The following is a 23,474-nucleotide window of genomic DNA, read 5'->3' as shown; positions in this document are numbered from 1 at the left end:
TCTCATTCCTTCCCCTCTCACCAAAAAATATCCTAACACGGGTGTGAAATCTGTCCCGTCCCGGCACCTCTATGCGTACATGTACATTCGTTCCGCTATATATACACCGACAACAACGGGTACCCATCCGGGGACAGTTATATACCGAAATTGGTAGGTAAATAAAACCCTGTGGGTTGTGCTGTAGAAATACCATCACAAATCAATAATAGGCAAGCATTGTATACATGCAATTACTAATTGAAGCGTTACCATATCGCACCGCAAGCCGAATTCTAGACCCACCTTGACCCCCCAAACGAAGCAAATTCCGTTTGGGACGTATCTTGAAGGAGTGCAACTCGACAATGGGGGTAGACGTGCATCGTAATTTATCTTATAGATGGCGCTAGGCGTCGATCGTTCCGCTAGGCGGCGTGCGTGCAGGCGTAGCCGAGATGACGCAGTAGACAGAAAATGGGATACCTTCATAAAGTGTAGAAGGGAAGCATCCTATTTGGTTAATGAGAAAATTAGAAGAAAGGGTGCCCAATGGGTGTCAAAAGTAAATAAAAAGGATTGAAAACCAGCTCAAGAATTCTGGAATCATATAAATGCAATGAGTAATAGGACTATAGCTAGAGCAAAGGTTTATTGTTAAAGATCAGGGTATTCGACTAGAAGGGGATGAAGCAATGAAACACATAGGAACAAGGATGACAGAAAAATTTAAAGAAAGAAATGTTGCACATAATTTATCGAAGGAGGATAGACCGGTTACTGCAATTGCTTCACTTAAGCAAAGAGAGTGGGAAAGGGCAAATATGAAGCTTCCTAGTGGCACGTCAAAAGGACCAGATGGTATTCCGATCATGTTAATAAAGAAGCTGAGACCTAAATCCAAGCAAACATTAATACAGGTAGTGAATAAAATGATAGAGGATGGGAAAGTCCCCGACGAATGGCGATTAAGTAGAATGAACATGATACATAAAGGAAAGGGGGACAAAGCTGACATAAGTAACTACCTTCCCATAACAGTGACATCTGTGGTTTACAGAGTGGTGATGCAGAGAGAGAGAGAGAAAAACTTTATTGTTGGAGAGGATGTCGGGGCACACCCTTGAGTCTCCGCACAACCCCACTGCACTCAAGTTTTTATGTCCCTAAGGTCCATAACACTGGCAGCCCGGCCGGTGGCGATTGTCTGCACGGCCGGGTCTTCCGAGCGCAGCAGGGTCTCCCAGTCCTCCCAGGTCTTGAGGTCCTCCAGGCCGCGCGGGGGAGGGTCCGCCGGGCAGAGGGAGAGGAAGTGGAGGGAAGAGGCGAATGGTTCTGGGCACAAGGTGCAGGCAGGAGTGGGGAAGGAGGGGTGATAGTGGGCTAGTGTCAGGGTTGAGGGGAGTGTGTGTGTCTGTAGTTTGCGCCAGAGTGTTGCATGTTTGTTATCTAGGGAGGGGTGGGGCGGGGGGTAGAGCTGGCGCGAGGCTCTGTAGGCCTGCGTCATCTCGCTGAACGAGTGCATTCGCTCCCTCGCGAATCCCCGATCTGAGGCCACCTGAACCCGGTTTAAAGAACCTCGGGCTAAAAGGGTGGCGGCCTCGTTTCCGGGATTCCCGGAGTGCGCATGCACCCATATAAGCTCTACATGGCGGGGTGTGGGCGCATCGGGCGAGCCCAGTATGCCAAAAGCAGGGACGTGGACTCGGCCTCGCGCAAAATTTATAATTGCAGTTTTAGAGTCTGTTAAAATGTACTGGGCTTCCGTGCGCGTGATGGCAATTGCGATGGCGGCTTCCTCTGCAGCCTCTGGGATTGTGTCAGGGGGGAGAGGTAGTGTGAGGAGGGCGGATGTAGAGCAGTCCACCACGGCTGATGTTGCTTCGTCACCCGTGCAGGCGGCGTCCACCCATACGGCGTCCGGCTCGGTGCCGTACACTCGGTGGAGTGCCTTCGCACGGGCTCTGCGGCGCTGCTCATGGTGGGAGGGGTGCATATTTTTTTGGCAGTGGCTTGATGACAAGCTCTCGGTGAAGGGATCGAAGAATGGGGAGGAGGTTTGGGTCGTTGGCCGGTATTCTGATTCCGAGGGTGTCCAGGACATACCGGCCTGTGGAGGTTTGTGTAAGGCTTATGTATTGGGCCTGTCGATGGGTCTCCACGAGTTCCCCGATCGTGTTGTGGAGGCCGAGGCCTAGTAAAATGTCTGTGGGGGCGTTGAGGGGAAGATGAAGTGCGACTTTGAATGCCTTGCGGATCAAGGCATCCAAAGTATTTATGTCGTGTTGGATAGTTTTAGGTGTGGGGTAGTGTAGAGCACACGGCTGAGGACAAAGGCATGAATGAGGCGACAGAGGTCGCGCTCCTTCATGCCTGTATGATGGCCCGAAACTCTGCGGATGAGATGCGCTATCGCGCCTGCAACCTGCTTGAGTTTCTTGAGGGTGGTGGTGTTTTTGTCATCGTTCTGGATATGCCGGCCCAATACACGGAGGGTGTCAACCTCCGGTACCGGGTCCCCATTCAGTTCGATGGCAATGGGGGAGCGGGGGGAGCGTTGGTTCTTTGGCCGGATGAGGAGCAGTTCGGACTTCTCTGGGGAACAAGACAGTCCGATGTTCTGTGCATAAGTTTGGGTGAGGGTGGCTGCTTCCTGTAAGGTGTTCTCTATGTTGCTGTCACTGCCGTGGGTGGTCCACAGTGTGATGTCGTCGGCATAAAGAGTCTGCTTAAGGTGGGGGATAGTTGCCAATTTTCGGGCGAGGAGGATAAGGGTGATGTTAAAGAGGAAGGGGGAGAGGACGGACCCTTGAGGGGTTCCGATACTCTGAAGCGTGTAGGAGGGGGAAGAGAGAGGTCCAAAATGTATCTCAGCCGTGCGGTCAGTGAGGAATGCTTGAATGTAGGCGTACGTGCGCGCACCCACATTCAATGGAGATAGGGCAGTCATGATCGCCTGATGTTCGATGCGATCAATCTCTCCAAAGCTAAGACTGCCTTTGTGTGACCAGGCAGAAGCGGATCGAAAATGTCATGTGTGAGTTGCAGCATGGCGTCCTGTGCGGTCAGGTGGGGGCGGAATCTTACCATGCTATTCGGGTATAGATTGTTGTCCGCCATGTTCGTTGTGAGTCTTGCTAAAACAACATGCTCGAAGAGCGTTCCGAGGCATGAGGTTAGCGAAATCGGGCGAAGGTTTTGAAGTGTGTTTTGTTGGGTTTGTGTATGAATATTACCTTCGCGTGGCGCCAGGACTGCGGGAGGATACCCTCCCTCCAGCACTGGTTGAAGTATTGCGTAATTTGGGTGATCGATTGGTCGTCCAGATTACAGAGCATGGAGTTTGTGATTTGGTCTGCACCAGGTGCGGAGTTGATTCGGAGAGTCAGGAGATTATAAAGGACAGATTGCAGGCTTCGGTGGAGAACGAGGTGGTGCTAGGGGAGCTACAAAATGGGTTCCAGAAACAAAATAGGTTGGAGGACAATCTGTTTTCATTGACGCAGTGTATAGAGATTGCTGAAAAGGAACACAGGCACCTATGGCTCGCTTGTCTGGATATTAGGGGAGCCTACGACAACGGTATTCAAGAGTATTTGTGGGACATACTCGGCACATTGGATGTGGAAGATGGAGTAAATAATCTTTTAAAATAGATATATATATATATATATATATATATATATATATATATATCTATTTATATATATATATATATATATATATATATATATATATATATATATATATATATATATATATATATATATATATATATATATATATATATATATATATATATATATATAAAGATAACAGAGTGCTTATAAAATGGGAAAAGATGTATCAGGGCCTATAGAGATGCAGCGGGGGCTTAGGCAAGGATGTCCTCTGTCGCCTTAGTTGTTCATGTTCTACCAGCAAGGGTTGGAGACCAAGCTGGAGAGGAGCGGACTGGGCTCCAACCTTTCTTTTTTCAGGCCAGGGAAATGGATTAAACAGTCATTAGTGGGACTAATATAATGCTAATGGCTGACAACAAGGAAGATTTGCAGAAGTTGATAGACATATGTGGTACAAAGGGAGATAGATTAGGCTTCAAGTTTAGTAAGGAAAAATCTTCAGGCATGATATTTAATGATGAAGGCGGTTAGCATAGAATACGGGAGTTCACGCTAGAAGTAGTGGATGACTACAAGTATCTTGGGGTGTGGGTAAATAAAGGTGCTGAGTATCTAACAGAGCATGAAAAATATGTAATGAATAAAGCTAGTAGGAATGCAGCTGTCATGAAAGATAGGGCACTGTAGAATTACGATAGGTATGAAGCGGTAAGAGGGATCTTTAAAGGGGTGATGGTTCCTAGCCTTACTTTCGGTAATGCGGTCCTATGCATGAGACCAGATGTTCAAGCAAGGTTAGAAATCAAACAATGAGGCGTAGCGAGGCTAGCTTTGGGAGCACATGGCAATACACTAAATCAGGGGGTACAGGGTGATATGGGATGGGCGTCGTTCGAGAGCAGAGAAGCTGGCGTAAAATAGCATTTGAGGCGCGTTTGAGAAAAATGGGGGAAAAGCAGCGGGCTGGGAAAGTTTTCAGATACCTGTACATAAGGAATATTGACACGAAATGGAGAAAGCGAACTAGAAAATTGACAGGCAAATATTTGGACAGCAGTAGGGGGCAAATCAGCAATTTCGTTAACTCCCTCGGCTTATCTTTCCACTACTTGTGCGGCATCAGCATTCAGGACGTAATTTAGTCCCGGGCGGTCTCGAGGGGAGCGCGCGCTCTCTCTTACGGCCTGTGCAAGAGGGGCCGTTGCGAACAACCACCGCATCTCTCCGGCGGCGCTGCGATCCATCCTTCTCCGCTCGAAGAGAGCCGCTAAAATGTTCGCTGGAAGAAGCCTCGGCGCGCGCTGGTTCTGACACCTTGCACCTGTTACTGAACGGCTGCGCCCAGCGTTGAACAAGGACTTGGCAACCGTTTCTTATGCAGCCATCGCTATAGGCATGCAAAGCAGGGAAGCAGTAGATGGATCTCAAAACATTGAAGTTGACATGCAATGATGGCGCATAGCTCGGCTGGATCATTTGGGACTGGCTCGAATAAAAGTAAAGCAAGGTATCTTAGTAACAACCAAGGTTTTCATCTCAAAGGCCGGCACAGTCTCTGTCGGTACTTCAAAATGTATTCTGACAATAATAGCATTTTCCGCTCCAATGCGTTAAAACGCATCGGTATAATCTGTTCGCACTGCACGAAACACAATAGATAAGACAGATCATTTGATCTTTGAAACTCTGACAACGTTTCACATACTTAAAAGAACTCAAAGCAATAACAAGGACTTCTTGTAATGAATTATGCGGCATTGTCGTGTGACTGACAGTTCCGAGTGACGTCGTTTAGAGCCTGTGTCACGGACCTCCCCGGAGAACGCTCGGACCGAAAGAATGGACTAGGCGACGGGTGTACCAACACAAACGCACATTTAATGCCCCCTACGCGACACACACACTAGAACACAAAACTAACAAAACTAACACAAAACACAGACTATAAATACACACGACCCGGCAACATTGCTACCAGTGTCTACTACTAGCGTTCTACTGTTAGTGGTCGGCGTTCGTGCTCACGGTTTGTTCGGTGTGGCTGCGGCGTTGTATGAATCTAGTATCCGGCGTCGAGCTCGCGCTCGACGTGCTTGGGCTGGCGTCGCTGGCGGCGTCGCTGGTTGCGTCATATAAGCTCCCGGTCCAAGCGCCCGTGGAGGTGATGCCGGTGTTGTTGGCGTTGGGGGCACCACCCGGATGGGTGGCAACAGCGCTGGAGATACCCCTGGCCGTAGCAGGTGGTCGCGTCCTCCGTTGACTCCCCGGAACGGGCTCAGCCATGGCAGGAGGTCCACGATCCGACGCCGTAGAACTCGAGCTCACCGGAGCAGTAGCCGGCGTCGCTCTCTTCCAGGCGATGTGTCCCTGACCCGCCGGAGCCTCCGCTTCTTTGCTGATCCCCACAGTGCCTCGCCGTCACTCGGCCTTTTATAGCCTCGGTGTTAGCCACGTAAGCCTTGTCGTCGTCTTCTTCTCTTCTCCACGAATCATCTCTCTCCACCTCACCGAATGCTTCTCCGCCAATCATCTCTCTCCACCTCACCGAATGCTTTTTCTTCCTCTTCTTTCTTTTTCGGTTAATCCACCTCGTCTTCTTCACACCTCTTTCCTTTAAAATTTAATTTAGGCTCCTTATTATATGTGACAAGGGTCCCCTCTCTCAAGAGTTTTTCCATGAAAAACTGCTCACGTCATCCTCATCTCCAAGCCATCCAGCCAACCGACTATTTTCTGTGGCGATTCTGGACCCTGCACACACCAAACGCACACCGATAACACACCACACCAAATTGCGTTTTCAGAACACTAACGCATCACTGCCGTTGTCCGTACAGAGTCCTTAATAAACATGCTCGTGTCCACAACACACTCCCTTGTATGATCACATAACACCAAGAACAGCCACAACAACAAGGTAAATCCCAGAGATACATTAACACAGCAACAACAAGATACATCCCAGAGATACCTAGAGCTGTTCAGTTGGCTCTATCTGTATACATGTCTAATTTGTAACATATGACCTCAGTTTTTCCTGACCAATCCGAAAACGTCTCACCTTGATTTGGAGTAGAGCTGTGATCATCCGCCTTCATTCACCTTGGGCTTCATTAGTACCTTATGCCCTCCTGCATTTCTCTCCCCACTGCACGTGGGCACCTCGGCACCATCTGTCTCCTCGGCCACCACCGCACATGCTACCTTGGGGGCGTACCGTACGGGACGCCTTTCTTCGTACTTCTTCAACATATTTACATGGTAAACCTCCTTAGTGTCATCTATCAATAATTCATATTCCATATCCTTTTTCTTCCGCGTCACAAGGTACGCGCCCTTCCATTGCATCAGTAACTTATTATGGTCCGTGGGTAGCAGGACGAGAACCCTGTCGCCCGGATTCAGATTCCTGTGAATGGCTCTCTTTTCATGGTATCCCTTATGGCGTTGACGCGCCTTTTCCAGGCCTTGGTGTGCAATCCTGCATGTTTCCTTCAACCTTCCCCGCAACTCAAGAACGTACGTGTATGTTGTCCTGAGATCTGATGCAATCTCTTTATTAGCCCACAGCTCCTTGAGTATTGCAAGTAGACTTCTAACGGTAAGCAAACAAAAGAGCTGGGAGATATGTATCCCAATCAGTAGGTCTCTCCTGGCACATTTTCTTGATCATGTTTTTAAGGGTGCTCTTGAACCGCTCTACAAGCCCATTACACATGGGATGGTAAGGCGTTGTCAGTAATTGCCTTACTAATAAAAGGTGGTTAACCTCCTTCATTAGTTCCGATTTGAAGTTCGAGCACCGGTCACTCAAAACTTCCCTCGGGAACCCATAACGCAAAACATTTCCACAAGACCCTCCGCCACTTGGATACTGTCAATAGTTCTCAGTGGAATAGCGTCAGGATAACGAGTGGCCACGTCAACCAGAGTAAGCACATATCTACTGCCTTTGGCGGATACTGGAGAGATTAGCCCCAAAGTGTCAATCGCCACTCGCTGAAACGGTAGGTCGATGGCTGGCATCTTGTCCAGAGATACAGGACCAACTATTCCCTTCGGAACTGTGCGCTGGCACACGTCACATGAGCGAAAATAGTGCTTAACGTCACTCTGAACACCCAGCCAAAAGAACTCCTCGGTGATCCTAGACACCGTTTTTTGAACACCCTGGCGTCATGTCCACATAATGGCGTCATGTCCTAAGCGTAGCACGGTCTCTCGCATATCTCTCGGTAGCACCAGCTGTTGGACCCGCCTTCCTGAACAAAATATGCATTCCCTGTGCAGAAGACATTTTACCAATTGATATTCAAAGGACGTACGACTCTTCTTTCTTTTCACTTTTTCCCCAACTCTTTCGAAGCAGGCTTTCTAGCTCGGGTCTTCTTTTTGTCTATTTGCAATTTCGCCCGGTGTTACGCTCAAGCACATATAACACAGGAGTAGAGAGCGGACGCTGCGTTGCTCAGGCTGTCGTTTGAGCTCTTGTCTCCACTGCCGACGAGAAACTGATTGCACCCGTCTGAGCTGTCGCGGGCCTTTCTTCCTTTGGATGTTCTTCAACTTCGAGCATCCTCCACTCGGGATAGGGGTCTTCGACACTTCTTGCACCCGTAATGTTTCCCAAGATGAGATCGTAGATGGGTTGGTCTACGCATTTTGCCACTACCTGCCCCGTATAATATGGCATTGACACTAGAATCATGGCTTCAGGAAGGTAGCTTACTGTGCGGTCTACCAGAGTGACGCCCGATGCTTCCCCTGTAAGATCCTCGTCCTTCACCAGGCTTCTCCGAATCAAGACTGTGTTGGCTCCGCTGTCTCTAAGCACCAATATAGGACGGTCCCCTATTTGCCCAACCACCACCCGCAATGCTGCTTTCGACTTGGGTGTTCCACTCACTGCCTCATTTTCCAGCGGCGTTTTCTCTCCTTTCAGCCGTAGAACTTCGGGTGGCGTGACAAATTCTCCACAAGTTTATCCACAAACCAGTGCTTTCGCGTTGGTTTGTGGATAAACCCAGACGGCTTGTCATTTTGGTCTGTCAATTTCTTTGTGTAACTGACGATAAGAAATCGGAGAAACTTTGCAGAGATCAGATGTGCTAAGCGTTTGGCGTGGCTCCTGTCAACACCTTCCGGGCAGCAGAGAAGGGGAGAATCTTCAAGATGTGGCTCAACGACTAGTTGCCAGGTTTCAAGAATATTTGATCGTGGAAGATCCTTGAACGCCTTTTCAAAAAACGTCCAAATAATTTACAAGTGAACTAGAAAATCTTGCTTTGGATAGTGAAGTTCGCCGTTCTCCTGAGCACGCTGAAGTTTGTAAAGGGAGCTGCTAATCTTGTTCGTCGTCACAAGCATAATGCAAGCGTCACACCCAAGACTACTTATAAGTTTGGCTATATAGCCGCCTACGTACACAAACCCTGAATAAGAAAAAGACGCAGGCGGAGCTGGAAGCTGTGCTCACAGAGCTTTCAGGTATTGAACGACATCTTGGGGAACAGAGGCGGCCACTTCTTCAGCGTCTTCACCTTGATTAGTGGCTTCTTTAGATGGCAGGGCTTTTTTCTTTGCAAATGTGATCCAGAGCTGCTTTAACGGCTCTTGCGTCCAGCGCGTCGTTACCTCCGCACATAAAGCGCATTTTTCCGAACAATGCCTTGACAGGATCACTGTTGAACTTTCTTGTGAAAACGCAGTTGACGCCTCTTCTCAGTAGAAGTTGAGTTACCTCCACTGTGGATTTCGTGGTGAAAGGTAGGGCAGTGTACGTTTCTTCTGTGAAGTTTCCAAAATCAGTGGCGATGGAGCAGCCTTGAATATTCTTCACGTAGCTGCAAAACTCAGTTTGCAGCCACAGTTCTGCACAAATGCACCGCTGGTGACGCCAGTGCCGTCTGTGAGCCCCCGTTCCAAAAATTGGCTGCGGACATTCTTGAAAACATGGCAAGGATCGAAGCTTAAAAAATTACTCTTTCATCGTCCTGAGCATGCTTCACTAGTCGCCAATGAACCGTTCCCCATGTGCTTAAACTTCGTTCTCTTGGCTGAGTAGTTATCCGTAGCGATACGAATGACTACAAAGTCGCATTCCTCAGCTGCAGAGATGACATCCTTCGTCCACGCATACAAATCTCTCCCGCTGAGTTGCTTTGTGAAGTAATATGAACATGGTATCTTGTACGAGCCGACCACTCCGTGGAGCACGAAACATAGCACTCGGTTAGCAAGCGCTTCCTTCTTGGTACGTGGTGCACCATTTCCTGGCTTGTCTCTGATCCCAAAAACCACGCCGGACTTTCGATCACATATGCGCTTCGGCTTTATTGCTGCTTCATCGACTATTAATGAAGCCATGTGCTGTTTGTGGCTGACAAGGAAAGCCTCCTGAATTAACCTTTCTTTCATGCGTAACTCATTCCAGAAGAAGTTGAGCTGGGACGAACGTAGCGCTGCAGTGTGCACTTATGTGGCAGTGTTAGCAGAGTAGTACGGGCATGATCATAACCCTTCGGCGAAAGAAATCGCCAAATGACGCACTCTCTGATTACTTCTTCGGGATAAGACTGGAATTTCTTCTGATATCTGTTGATTTGGTGAAGCAAGAAGACAGCCTTTTTCTCCTCTTTTTCCGAGTCTGAAGCAATATTTTTAAAAGATGAGTAGCGCTTGTCGTCGCGATATGTGGATACCACCTTCCTTTCTGCTTCTAGTTGCTGTTGTGCTTTTGAGACCTTGGAGCGATAGTACGCTACCTGTGAACGAAGCCTCGCGGTCATTAAAAGGTGTCGGCTAGCTCGCTGCTCATCGTTGTTTGTTGCCTGCGTGCATATAGTAGCCATCTGCTCGGTTTCACCTTCTGGCGACTCTAACAATGCATGCTCGCAATTTTCTGGCTCTGCCTTTCGTTTTGCAGGCTTCCTGGAAGGAGCAGTGTCTCTGACCTTTAAGGTCCTGCGTGCTTTTTTCGCACTGGGTGCTAGGTAAGAACGATACCCTTCAAATACGTTTGGAACCACACCGGGAACCAGTTTTCTGATTTTAGAATCACTTACGTAGTCACTCGCCAAGAAATGCTTGCTGCATGCTGTAGTCGAAGGTGATTTGTCATTAATGACGAGATTCCCCCGAGAAATGTTTGTTTGCCATTTGGTGCACAGTTCCTGGTCAACTGGAAACCGGTGAAACGACACACCGGGAGTCTTTCCGGGCCGCGATTGACAAAACGGCACACAACAGTACACCATGGCCACACTATAGCGAAGCTTCACTTCACAAGTTTGTGAGACGAGTATCCATGAGAAGTCCGACGCAGAAACTTGTCAGCATGGCGAGCGAAGCATGAGGCAGGCGTATTGATGACTTCACGTGGCAACCCTTTCGTTCACACGTTTAAGCACAGCGACAAAACCAGCAAGTGAAAAATGAGCCCGCGCGCGCGGCGACTTGCTGCTCAAAACCGGCTCCGGCGCCCCTGCATCAAGGGTTGGCTCGCTGCGCCCTCTGTGGAGATCAGCGGTGGCGCAGCGCAGAAAAAAATGGATTGTGTCCTTGGCGCCTGCAAACGCCGTAAGGAGAGAGCAAAAGCGCGCGTCAAGACCTGCCGTGGTGAATGTGAACGGTTTCCCTAGCCTACCTCAAATATCTTTTTTTATAATCATTGGCTAAAGTTAGCCTGGATGCCCTGTATATGTATACCGGGTGTCCCAGCTAACTTGAGCCAAGGGTTAAAAAAAATTATTACAGGCAGGCGAGCGAAACCAGTTGCATATCGGTGACAGCCACCTTGCGCACCACAGGCATTTTCTGGTCTAACAGCTTTGGAGCTTCAGGTAACTTGAGCCAAGGGTTAAAAAAAATTATTACAGGCAGGCGAGCGAAACCAGTTGCATATCGGTGACAGCCACCTTGCGCACCACAGGCATTTTCTGGTCTAACAGCTTTGGAGCTTCAGGTGAACTTGTATGAAGGACTTCCACAGTTCGCTTTTCTTCCTCCATTGTCGGAACGTTCCTTGGTAACGAGAAGCAGGGCCACATGTTTTCAGTCGCCTTCATCCACGGCGTTCCCTCCCACCAGGTGGAATTCTCAACAAGCTGATCAGCTGTAACTCCTCTGGCCATGAGATCCGCCGGATTTTTGGATCCGGGACAATGTTTCCGTGCAGAGGTGTCGGTAAGGCGCTAAATTTCAGTTACGCGATTCTTCACACGTTGTTTCCATTGAGAGGGCTCTTCGGTTTTCCAATGCAGTGCAAATTGTCGAGTCAGTCCAGTAATGTGTCACCTGTGGTGGTTTCTTCAGGGTTCTCAGGATGTATTGACTCAGTCTGGCAGCTAACAGACACGTCATCACTTCGAGTCTCGGACGAGTCCATTGCTTGATCGGGACAAACCTTGACTTGCTAATCAGGATGCTCGAAGTTGTGATCCTATCCGCACCTGTTACGCAGATGCAGGCCACTGCACCGTATGCCACTGGGCTGGCGTCAGCAAATACGTGCAGGACTGTTTTGCTGGCCGGTTCGACTGCGCCTGCTTTGTAGCAGCGCTGCACTTGAACTCTTTTCAGTTCGCCTAGTTCCTCGCACCACCGCATCCATTTTTCGTCCAGATCATGTGGTAGGATGTCCTCCCATTCCACGTTTCATTGCCACAGTTCTTGGAATAAAGCCTTTGCCCGGACCGTGAATGGAGCTAGCTTGCTGTAAGATACAGTCATGCTGTCGTCTTCAGAACCGACCTTTTAGTGCCCGTTCCTGGATCCGGTAGCTCGCTGGATTGCGGGATGAAAGTGAGGTTATCTGTGCGGGCGTTCCACGTCAGTCCTAACACTTTAAGGACCCCTGGGAGGTATCCTAAGTGTCTTGCTTCACAATCATCCGTCACAAATCGTTCGTTCAATGTCTGGTTGTTGGACGCCCCCTTGTGCAGTGTCATAGAGGCCGCACTGAAGATGGTCCTAGCATCTTCATAGATCTTCAGGGCTCCCTCTTCTTTTCAGCTCCCGTTAAGAGGTCGTCGACATACAAGGAATGAGCCAGCAGTGATGATGTGTCCGGATACTCTTCTTCCATGCTCTTCAAGTGATGCTGATGCTGAAGAGTTGCGGTCAACAAGAAAGGACTCGCCGTGGTTCCGAAAGGAACTCGCTTCATTCGAGAAGTCTGCACTTCGCCTGTTGTTCCGCTCGCACCTGGTTTCGTATGGTACCACAGAAAGCGCAATGCATCTCTGTCGTCCTCTCTTATCTCTATTTGCAAGAATGCCTTTTCAATATCTGCCACCAAGGCTATTCTGTTGCTTCTGAAATTCAGTAGGAGTGCGATAAGGTCAGCTATCAAATTCGGACCACTCTCGAGGTTTTGGTTCAATGACTGTAACCTCGGTCCACGCGACAAAGCATCGAAAACCACTCGCAGTCTCGTCGTATTGCTCGTTTCTCGGAACACCGGCAGGTGCGGCATGTAGTAGATCAGCTTTCCCTCTTCTTCCTTTTCTACCACTGGCTCAGCTATGTCTTCCATGCAATACTGTCTGATGACAGCGTCGTGGGCTCCCAACAATTAAGGAGGTTTTCAAAGGCGGTTTGTCAGTTCGGACAGTCGTTTTTCAGCAGTCTCCTTGTTGTCACTTAGATCGATGTTTTGTCTCCAAGGAAGGGCTACCTCATATCGTGATCCACTACGCCGTATATTGTCTTCGAAAGAATCGAGCAGCCGTTGCCCAACAAAGTTGTCGTCATCCGTGATTCCAATAGACTCCAGGGTCCATAAACGTTCCAAGCAGTTTATGGTCTCACTCTCGACCAGTGATATGCGAAGGGCAATGGTTTGCATGCACTGCGAGTCAACTATCTTTACTTCTACTGGTCCTTGAATGCACCACCCAAACAAAGGCAGTCTCGACTGCTCTGAGGTTTCCATCTAGCGGCTTGCTTCTTCCAGCTACAAGTTCCCAGTAATGCGATGACCCGATGAGGAGGTCGATGTCACCCCTTTCGTTATCGCAGGTCCTCTTGGCTGCAGCCAAAGGTCTAAGTAGTTCCTTGATCCTGTGTTCAGGAATCGGGATTGTTTGTTCACATATTTGTCTCAAGGACTTCGATCTGTTGGATCTTTGTGTTTTGCGCGGTTAGCGACACCAGCACTCTGCTAAAGTCTCGCTCTGATTGGTGTCCACCAAACACGCCAACTTTCAACGTTTCTGTTCCAAGAACTCGACATCCGAGTTTTTTCTGATGCTCGCTTCGTAATGAATGAACGTTGGCTACCACCATCAAAGAGGGCACCTAAGTATACCACTTTCGTTTCACCGGCACACAACGCCGTTGCCGTTTGTAGCAGTACTTCTCGTTTGCGAGTGTCTTTCACTGTAGATTGCAAATTTACTGGGACTGTTGTCACATCAGTTGCATTCGCTTTGACTTTCAAATGGGTAAATTCTGGATCGCGCATTGTCGTCGTATGCCACCTTGGCCTTGCACAGTTACCGCATATAATGCTGCTTCTGCACTCGTTAGAACGGTGATTTGGCTTCGTACAGCGGAAGCAGCGTCCTCTTCTTCTTCTTCACCCCAGGTATATGGCACATACCCACGCGGGGGGATTGGCCAGCGTCTTCCTGAATGGAGCATTTTCTTCTTTTCTTTTAATGAAATGCCAGCACGGCACGCGCTGGTTTCGTGGTTATTCTCCTTGCAGAGGAAACAAAGATCTGTTCTTGCTGATTTTTGTACTATACAGCTGCTGAGGATTTAAATTTCGTTCCAGTGCCGTTCTTGTAACTCCCAGTTGGGTTTAACGTCGTCAGCATTGATACCTGGTGCTTCATTCTATTACCTTGCTGAGCAACCAGTTCTCGCGGATTTGCACTTCAATCCTCAAATAGTCAATTAACTTCGAGAATAAAGTCAGAGTACCTTTTACAGCTGTTTCTGTGGGCTGTCCCGGAGCGTCGTCGCTTTGCAGCGGGGATCGAGTTCGTTCCGGGCTCTGTGTTAACGTTTCCGAGGTTTCCTTCCTCACCACGGCTCGGTGAACTCGAGCAATATTTCTTTCGGCAGGGCGCCTGTAGTACGGGGTAGAGCAGCGTGCCGTAGGTCTCCTCTTTCTGGCCGAGCGCCTCCAGGCCACGGAGGCGAGAGACGAGGGTATCGCATAACCGTCGGAGGGACCGTAAGTCTTCGGCGCTTCGCACAGGTTCAAGGTCCAAGAGCTTTCGCATGTGCGCTTGCGCAATGGCGTCTTCACAGTCAAAGCGTTTTTTCAGCAGCAAGATGGCGTCGCCATAGCACTGCGATGTTGTTGTTGTTGTTAGCCTATCAAAAGATGGCACATACCCACACTGGGGGATCGGCCAAGAATCGGGTGGCTATTCACCTGAACGCAGTTAACAAAAAGGAAAAGCACGTGGGAGCGCAACACCGGTGAATTTTTCGTCATGAACAGAAAAGGGGTGATTGTTTTGATTTTAAAATTTTTGAGAATAATAATAAAGAGAGGGATTAAATATTAATGATTTAGTCAAAATGTAATTATTGATAGAAAAGAAAAGGTTGGAACACTTAGCAAGGCAGTCGGTGAGATTCTATCAGGAAATTTAGAACAGCGGTACAAACAGATCTGTGGCTGAACCCAAATGTGGTGGCGCCAAATGATAGCAAGAGCGGGCTGCTCAAACTAAGGCCAAGATGCTGCAAGGGCTCCTCCAGCAACCGTCTTCTCAGAGAGTTGAATCGGCGACAATACAGACAAAAATGTTCAATAAATTCAGGCTCACGGCAAAATGCACAAAGGGGAGAGCGCGCCAAACCCGACTTGTGTAAATAGAAATTTAGAGGGGGGATGCGGCAGCGCAGCCTCGTCAGTGATACTTCAAGCTGCCGAGAGCAACAAATTTTCCTGTTCCAATAATATTTAAGGTGCTCATAATCCGCCGATGTTAAAAGTGATGTGTCTTGCGTGCTTAAAAACGCACGTCGCCGAAATCTAGATGCTGTAATATAGGCTGTAGCCGGGATGATTGGCAACACGGGGCCGCTGAGGGAAGCCTTTGCGAGATTATCAGCAATCTCATTTACTGTCACACTGCTGTGACCGGGAACCCGTACTAAATGAACAAGGCTCAAATGCGGAGGAAGTAGGGATAAGAAAGTTGATAAAATGGGACCGTCAACATGCGCAGCGAGGGACGAACACAAAGATAAAGAATCAGTAATTACTGCAACTGCTGTAATAGAGGGGTCTAGCTTGCGTAGAGCAAGTACAACTGCTACAAACTCTGCTTGAAAAATAGGGGTGAAATCTGGAAGGCGCAGAGAAAAGGACCAGTCTAAATGCGAGCAAAATATTCCCACACCTGCTTTTTCATTGCATTGCGATGCATCAGTGGCTATTGCTATATCTGTAGGTAGGGTCCTCAGATGATCTAGAAGACCATTTAGAATACTCGGTGGCAAAAGTTTTGCATTTTTTGGGAATATGTCGTCGAAAACAATGTGGATAGCGGGCCGATTGCGAAGCGCAGGAAGGATATCATAAATGTTTACATCTAAAGGCTGAAGTAATCTTTGCACAAACACTACCTGAGGGGAATTGAAACGAGACCAGGGGGCACGAAAAAAGGAGGTCGGCTGAGAACAGAAAATGCTTTGGGAACGGTGGAAACGGGATTCATAGATCCTGAGGTAAGTTTGCACAGTTAAAAATTCAAGTCGTGATAAGAGAGACGGAATGCGGGCTTGAAGGTACAGCACATTGATAGCCACAAATTTTGGAAGGCCGAGGCACATGCGAAGTGCTTCCCTCTCTAAAAGGACGAGAGGGCGAAGTTTGTATGTAGCCGAGCCTGAAAACAACACTGATCCAAATTCTAAAATTGGCCTGACATACATTATGTAGATCATTAATTGCGCATCTCTGCGCATGCCGTACCGGTGATGACATAATCTCCGTAACATGCCCACGGCACGAGCCCCTTTCGCCGCGACATGGTCAATGTGAGGTCGCCAGATGTGTTTGTTGTCATAAATGACCCCTAGGTATTTTAGGGATTGAACCTGCGGTATTATTTTTAACTGGCAAGTGAGAGAGACCACTACAGGAGTGAATAGAGGGAAAACAAGAGTGGCGCACTTGCCAACATTTAACTTCAGGTGTTATGCGCTCAACCAGTGCTCAAGTGTATTCAAATATGACTGCAACAGACCATACAGAGAATGTATATCCGATGCAGCAGCAAAAAACGCAATGTCGTCCGCATAGACGTAAGTGCGTACATGGCGGTGGAGAGGAATTGAGCTTAACAGAATATTAAAGAGCACAGGAGAAAGAACAGCTCCTTGCCGTACACCTCGCGTTTGTCTATACCTCTCTGAATGAACACCATTAAGGACGCAAAAGAATTCTCTGTTATGAAGAAATGCAGATATCCATGCAACTATATAATCTGGAAATTGAAGAGACCGTAGCCTATGTATCAGGATGGAGTGTTCTACACTGTCGAAGCTTTGGCGACATCTAACGTAACCAAAGCCGCGACCAGGCGTTGACGACGAGCAAGGAGAATTCTGCTCTCAAGATCAGCATGTATATTCCATATCGAACACCGTGGCCGGAAACCGAGTTGGCACGGGCTGAGTATACTTTTGCGGTCCACAATGGCTGACACCCGAATTAGTAACACCCTTTCTATCAACTTTACCACGTTTGATGCTAAAGAAATTGGCCTAATATTATCCAATTCATAGCCTCCACCCTGATTTTTAAGTAAAGGGATCACCTTGGACAGCTTCCACTCAGAAGGTATCCAAGCGTGTTTGAGAGAGTAGTTTATTAGGTGCAATAAGGAGTTGGGAGACTCTTCAAATAGAATCTTGAGCATCTTTGTGGTAACACCATCAGGACCAGGAGCAGCAGCTGGCAATCTCTGGACAACTTGTGAAAGCTCTGATAGATTTACTTGTGAGGCATAATCATTTGGCACGACTGGTGCAAACAGGAGCAGCAGCTGGCAATCTCTGGACAACTTGTGAAAGCTCTGATAGATTTACTTGTGAGGCATAATCATTTGGCACGACTGGTGCAAACAACAATGGTCGCAAAGGTAGTAAAGACGAGAACCGCTTCTGCAGGCCTGTGGCTATTAATTCAACCGCCTGGATAGCTTCTACAGGTGACATAACTAATGACTGAAAATTATGACAGGACATGAGCTTGTTTCCTAGACCGTAGAAAACCGAATAGTGCACGTCGGTTGCCCGCCTTTGAAAGATAATCGAAGTGTTCTGAGTCATATTTTTCCTTTGCGCGAGAAACTGTGCTTTAAAGATGGCTGCAATAAATTTATAATCACTCCAGTTATTCGGACATTGGTTATGAAGAAGCTTTTTCCATGCTGCCTTCCTCCGCCTGTAATCTCTTGTACAGTCCGCATTCCACCAGTTAGAAGAATTCCCTTTTGTTGGCCTCACCAGGAACTCCGACTTTTTACGGCTCTCCTCAATAGCCAGACATATGCTTGCTGACTGGTGGACCTCGGCGATGTTAGACACTGGAGCAAGGGCAGAGCGCAACGCCGTCTGAAATTTGTCATAATTCACATGTGACCGCAACTGAGAAGACGCTGGAGTAACACGACATATGATATCAAAATGAATAGGTATATGATCACTTGAGTTGCCGCTATCAACTGTCGACCAATTCGTTACGCCAATTCCAGGACTAATGAACGTGAGATCTAAAACAGATTGAGTGTGTGAGCGAAGATAAGTGGCCGATCCTGAATTTAAGCACATCAGGTTGTGATCAGAAACCCAGTCCCAAAGGCGCTTGCCGCATGTATTAGTCCTAAAACCCCAAGACACATGGTGAGAATTGAAGTCCCCAGCCACGAGAACTGGGTTTTTACAGTTTACGAGTAAAAAGTCCAGAGGTCTAACATCCTGGACTCCATTGGGGAAATAACAATTTGCTATTGAAAATGGAGACCACCCAGGAAGTACAAAGTCTATTGCCAAAACCTCACAATCAGGAGACATTTGTTGAAAAGATACCACAGCCCTGTGGCAAAATTTTGAAGAGACTAAAGTTAGTAAACCCCCGCCTCTTGACTGGCGGTCTAGGCGAAATGAACGGTAATTTTTGATATGAAAATGTTTGTCGGTTGAAAGCCACGTTTCTTGCAGAATTATGACATCCGGATTAAGCTGAGTAGAAAGGCAGTGTAAATCTGTGGAAGCGGAAAGAATAGAGCGACAGTTCCACTGCAGAACTCGCAACGACGCTATGGTTGCGAAAGTCTAGCAGCAGCAACTGCCTGCTCCAAAATGGTATCCTTGGGCTTAGTGCCAAGCCGCTTCTTCTTTGATTTGGGCTGGGTGCCCAGAGAAGACAACGAATGAGACATGGGGGACCCACTGCGCTTAAGAAGCCGCGCATCAGGCTCCACCATCTCGGAATCATACATTATATCAACATCCCTCGAGGTACCCGAGGTAGGTACAGCGGAAGGGACAGAAGTTTGTTCCTGGGGTTGTGATGCTACTGGAATTGGAGACCGGATAAGAGGAGAGGGAATTGCTGTCGGAAGAGGTGCCAAACTAGCCTGCACGGCATGTGTAATCTGAGTCGCTAGAACATTTGTAAGGCACTCCGACACACTTGCGACAATCTTTTCTACCATTTTAGACATCGAAGCCTCCACAGCAGCCGCAATTGCCTGGGACAGCGTTGAGTCTAACATGACACCTTGCCGAGCGGTCACACCGGCATAACCGTGGGCACGTTCTTTGACCTCTGAAATAGCGTCACGGCGCTAACAGCGTTTCCTGTCAATTATTTCCAGAATTTGAACTTCCTGAGCTCGAGAGGGACAATTTGAGTAGTTTGCAGAGTGAGCACCACCGCAAAGGCAACACTTCTCATTCTTCTCAGTGCAGGTGCTCGTTGAATGACCATCCCCACAGTTGCAACACCTCAAGTTGGATTTGCAACCGCCAGCGCTATGGCCATAGCGCCAGCAGTTGTTACACTGCAGAGGCCGAGATGATAATGGGTCTACCCGAAAAATTAGAGGTCATGCCTTGATTTCAGAGGGGCAGGAAGTGCCGGCAAAGGTAGCAATCACTGATTCAGTGGGTATCCGCACGTTGTTTACATCCCGGCTACAGCGGTGCACAGCAACAACACCTGCAGCCGACAGAAGCTCAAGAGTCTCTGCCGGAGACAGGGAAGAGTCTAAGCCTCGTACAATACCTTTCGTGCACGCCAGATGTGAAGGGATGAAGGAACTTACCCGAAGGGAGGCAAAGGATGAGGAGTTTAGTAAATCTCTTACACAGGCGAGGTCTGGCGATCTGCACAGAATCCCGCCGCGTCCAAACTGGCGAACCTCTGAGATTGACTCATAATGAGAAGTCGCCGACTGGAGAGCAGCCCGAACAGCACCAGGGTTGTTCATCTTGATAGCACCACCATCCTTAGGCACCAGCGCGACAGGGATACTGCCGACACCACTGCGCAAAAAAGCTTCCAACGGTAGGAGATCAGTGGACAGAGAAGCCGACCAGAGGGAACTCCACTGGCCGGGAGACTGGGTGGACATAGCCCGGGCTTACTGCCTTACCGCGCAGAGACGCAGAGAGAAAATGCCACAATCAGCCACCCGAAACTTAGCCGATCGTTCCCAGCAGAGCAGAGCCGTCGGGGCAGCGATGAACAGGACGAACGCCACTGGGTCGAACGAGGACCTCGAGATGATTGAGTACGTGTGCCGGAGCTCAGAGGCAGCAGCCGTTAGCCGGCACAGGAGCGCGGTCCTCTTCCTTCTTCACTGCACGTTCTCGCGGAAGGCCCTTCATCGTTCTTGCTGCTTCGTGAGTCACCACCAATTTTAAATGCCCGAACTTGTCCAAGGTCGTCAGCCTGTCATTGTGAATCATTTGCTCGTACTGTTCCCAAAATTCTTGCCAGGACACATCTTTGCCGTCAAATTTTACGAGCTCTAATTTTGAAAGCTTCACCTGGCAGGTCAGGGTTGCCGCGCCTGCGTCGTTGCTTGGTGATGACTCTTCATTCGGCTGCCTTTTGCCTTGAACTTCTTTTATCTCAGCTGGGAGCCTCGCAATGTATGTAACGATCTTGTCGTCGTACTCGATGGTTTGGGTATAGTCCTGCTCCGCTTCTTCCGCTGGCAGTAGCTCCTCGACAGCGGCGTTAGCTTCGTTTCGACTGGTCTACAGAGAGCTCATTCTTGCCAAGAAAACACCGAGTTCTTTTTCGTTGCCCATGCGGCTTGTCATGCAGGAGTCAATATCCGCAATGAGTCGAGTCACCTGTGAATGGAGAGCCGATCTCTTCGCTTCGTGTCTCTCCATGTCGCTGCACTCGGTCGCACTGGGCGGCGGCTTCGGAGTAGAAATTGGCTTTTTCTTCGTTATTCGTCGCCGTCGCATCCAGGCAGTCGTCTTCCTTAGGTATCGGGGTATATCCCGGGTTTCGGCACCAGCGTATATTTATGTCGCTTTAGTTAAAGATAGACAACTTCGTTGAGCGTTTATTTCGAGTTACATGGCGCGACTGCCCCTCCGAGGGGCGCTCGGTGGCTTCTCTTTCCCAGCATGCTTGGCTTGTCTTGCCTTCCGATTGGAGCGACCTTGTTTCGGTTTCGGTTTCGCAACATTCCAAGCACTTCCGTTTTCTCAGGTATTGTCTCGTTTCCGAGTTTGAGGGGGATTTGGGAGCCGTACTTCCGTGTACCTTTTTTGATTGTTACGTATTCTGATTTTTCTGCTTAGCACGATAGTCCTCGGGCCCTGGCGTATTGTTCAGTATGGTCGGTCGCTCTTTGTAGCCGTTCTTCTTTTGCTGCTAAGGGCCCTATGGCTGTCCATATTATGTCATCTGCATACATTGCGTACCTGATGTTTTCTATTTCGTCCGGTACTTTCGTCAGTCCTCTCATCGCTGCGTTGAATAGAAGCGGTGATATTACGGAGCCTTGCGGGGTTCCCTTGTTTGGCACCGTGAAGCTCTCAGATCTTGTGTTTCTGATGCCTATCGTAGCTGTTCGTTCCGTCAAGACGGCTTTGACATATCGGAAGGCTCTGTTTCCGCAGTTTATGTCATTGAGACCTTCCATGATGGCCGCATGTCCCACGTTATCGAAGGCTCCCTTTATGTGTAGCGCTAGTACTATGTGTTCTCCGCTTCTTGGTATTTCAGTGAGGACTTTCTCATTTCAGTACGTCTTGCGTGGACAGTCCCCTTCTGAAGCCGGACATGGCATCAGGACAATACCCTTTGTCCTCCATGTAGTTTGGGATCCTTTCATTGACCACCCTCTCGTATATCTTCGTTAGGCAGGAGGTTAGGGAGATTGGTCTGAGGTTTTCGATTTGGAATGTTTTGCCCGGCTTGGGTAGCATAATTACCTCTGCACGTGTCCATTCCGCCGGCACGATTCCTGTTTCTCAGATTTCGTTTAGGTACTTGGTAAATTCGGCGATGGCCGTGTCTCCCATGTTTCTAATGGTAGCGTTGTTTATTCTGTCCTTTCCGGCTGCCGTATTCTTTTTGGCTTCCCCTGCTCGGTCAAGGTATATGACGACACGGACAGAATAGGCAGCAACCTGGGATTCCTCCTTTCGTCATCTCCGCAACGCGTAGAGGGAGCGCACAACTGCGGCTCTCCGCGGCAGGCGTCGCATTGATCACACCTAGCGTTCTGCTGAACGCAACAAACTGCACCGACGTTTTAAGCAGAACCCACTTTCATGACCTGCACTGTAAAAAAATTCCGTACCTATAACGTAGACTATGTACGTTTTAAATACAGAACCACTTCTGCTTTCAATGAAACGTAGGGAATGACCGTATATTCAGTCCAGTATTGAAGGAAACGTCCGTGTTCCTCTGTAGTCGTTGCAGGGAAAAATACTAAACATTCAATTTAAGGGATCAAAACTTAACACGACAGGACGGTTGACCCCATCGACTATGTGCTGCACCAACCGCACTAATAACTTGCTTAAAGGCAGCAAAAACAGAAGATGCTTATGATGTGACGCCACTTTTACACGATGAACTGCTGGCCCGCGGACTATAGGCATCACATGACGTCCGATTTTTTATTTGTCTGGTTTACTCTTAGCCAACAATGTCCGCAAACTAGCATGGCGAACGACCGTGAGCATGTCTAATGTGATTAACACAATGAAGAGCCGAGCAAGGGTGATAACGCATTACGTTGCTTCAAGGTTGAGTGATTGGTACAAATTGTGAGCAACGTTAAATAACAAAGGCCTTAATTTTCTATAATGTTAAAAGCTGACTTGATGAAAAAATTTTTCGCTACATTGCTAGCCACATGATAGAGTAACATTTAATAAAAATGTTACTGCAACATTTGCTTTCTGTGAGAAATGCTGCGTAATGAGGTCAACTGTTAGAAAACATTTAGACACAGACAATGGTTGGACAACTTCTCCAAAGTAAAACTGAACACCAGCTGAAAGTACATTGCAAACATGATGAAAGTGCACAAGTTGAAAGCTGAATTTCCATCTGGCATTTGGTAAGGAAATAAAAAACTGAGTAAACCAAAAGCATGGGCAAACAAATCTGTGAATGCAGTGCAATGTAGCAGTTACATCTTTGCTACACAACCATTAATCAAAAACACCAACATCCTTCATGGATAACAAAAGCACCAACACAACAACATATGCTCAATGCAATGTTTAATTTAGTAGGTACCTATTGCCGCCCATTCATGCCTGCTCTTCCTGCAGATAAATGAAACGCCACCGAAAAGCAGCGAGCAGCCATAATTGCTGCAGTGACAAGGAGGATGTGCACCATCG

Source organism: Amblyomma americanum, chromosome 6 (assembly GCF_052857255.1).
Source record: "Amblyomma americanum isolate KBUSLIRL-KWMA chromosome 6, ASM5285725v1, whole genome shotgun sequence".
Classification (NCBI taxonomy): Eukaryota; Metazoa; Arthropoda; class Arachnida; order Ixodida; family Ixodidae; genus Amblyomma; species Amblyomma americanum.
The sequence above is the reverse complement of the archived record's forward strand: the minus strand, read 5'-3'. Positions refer to the sequence as shown.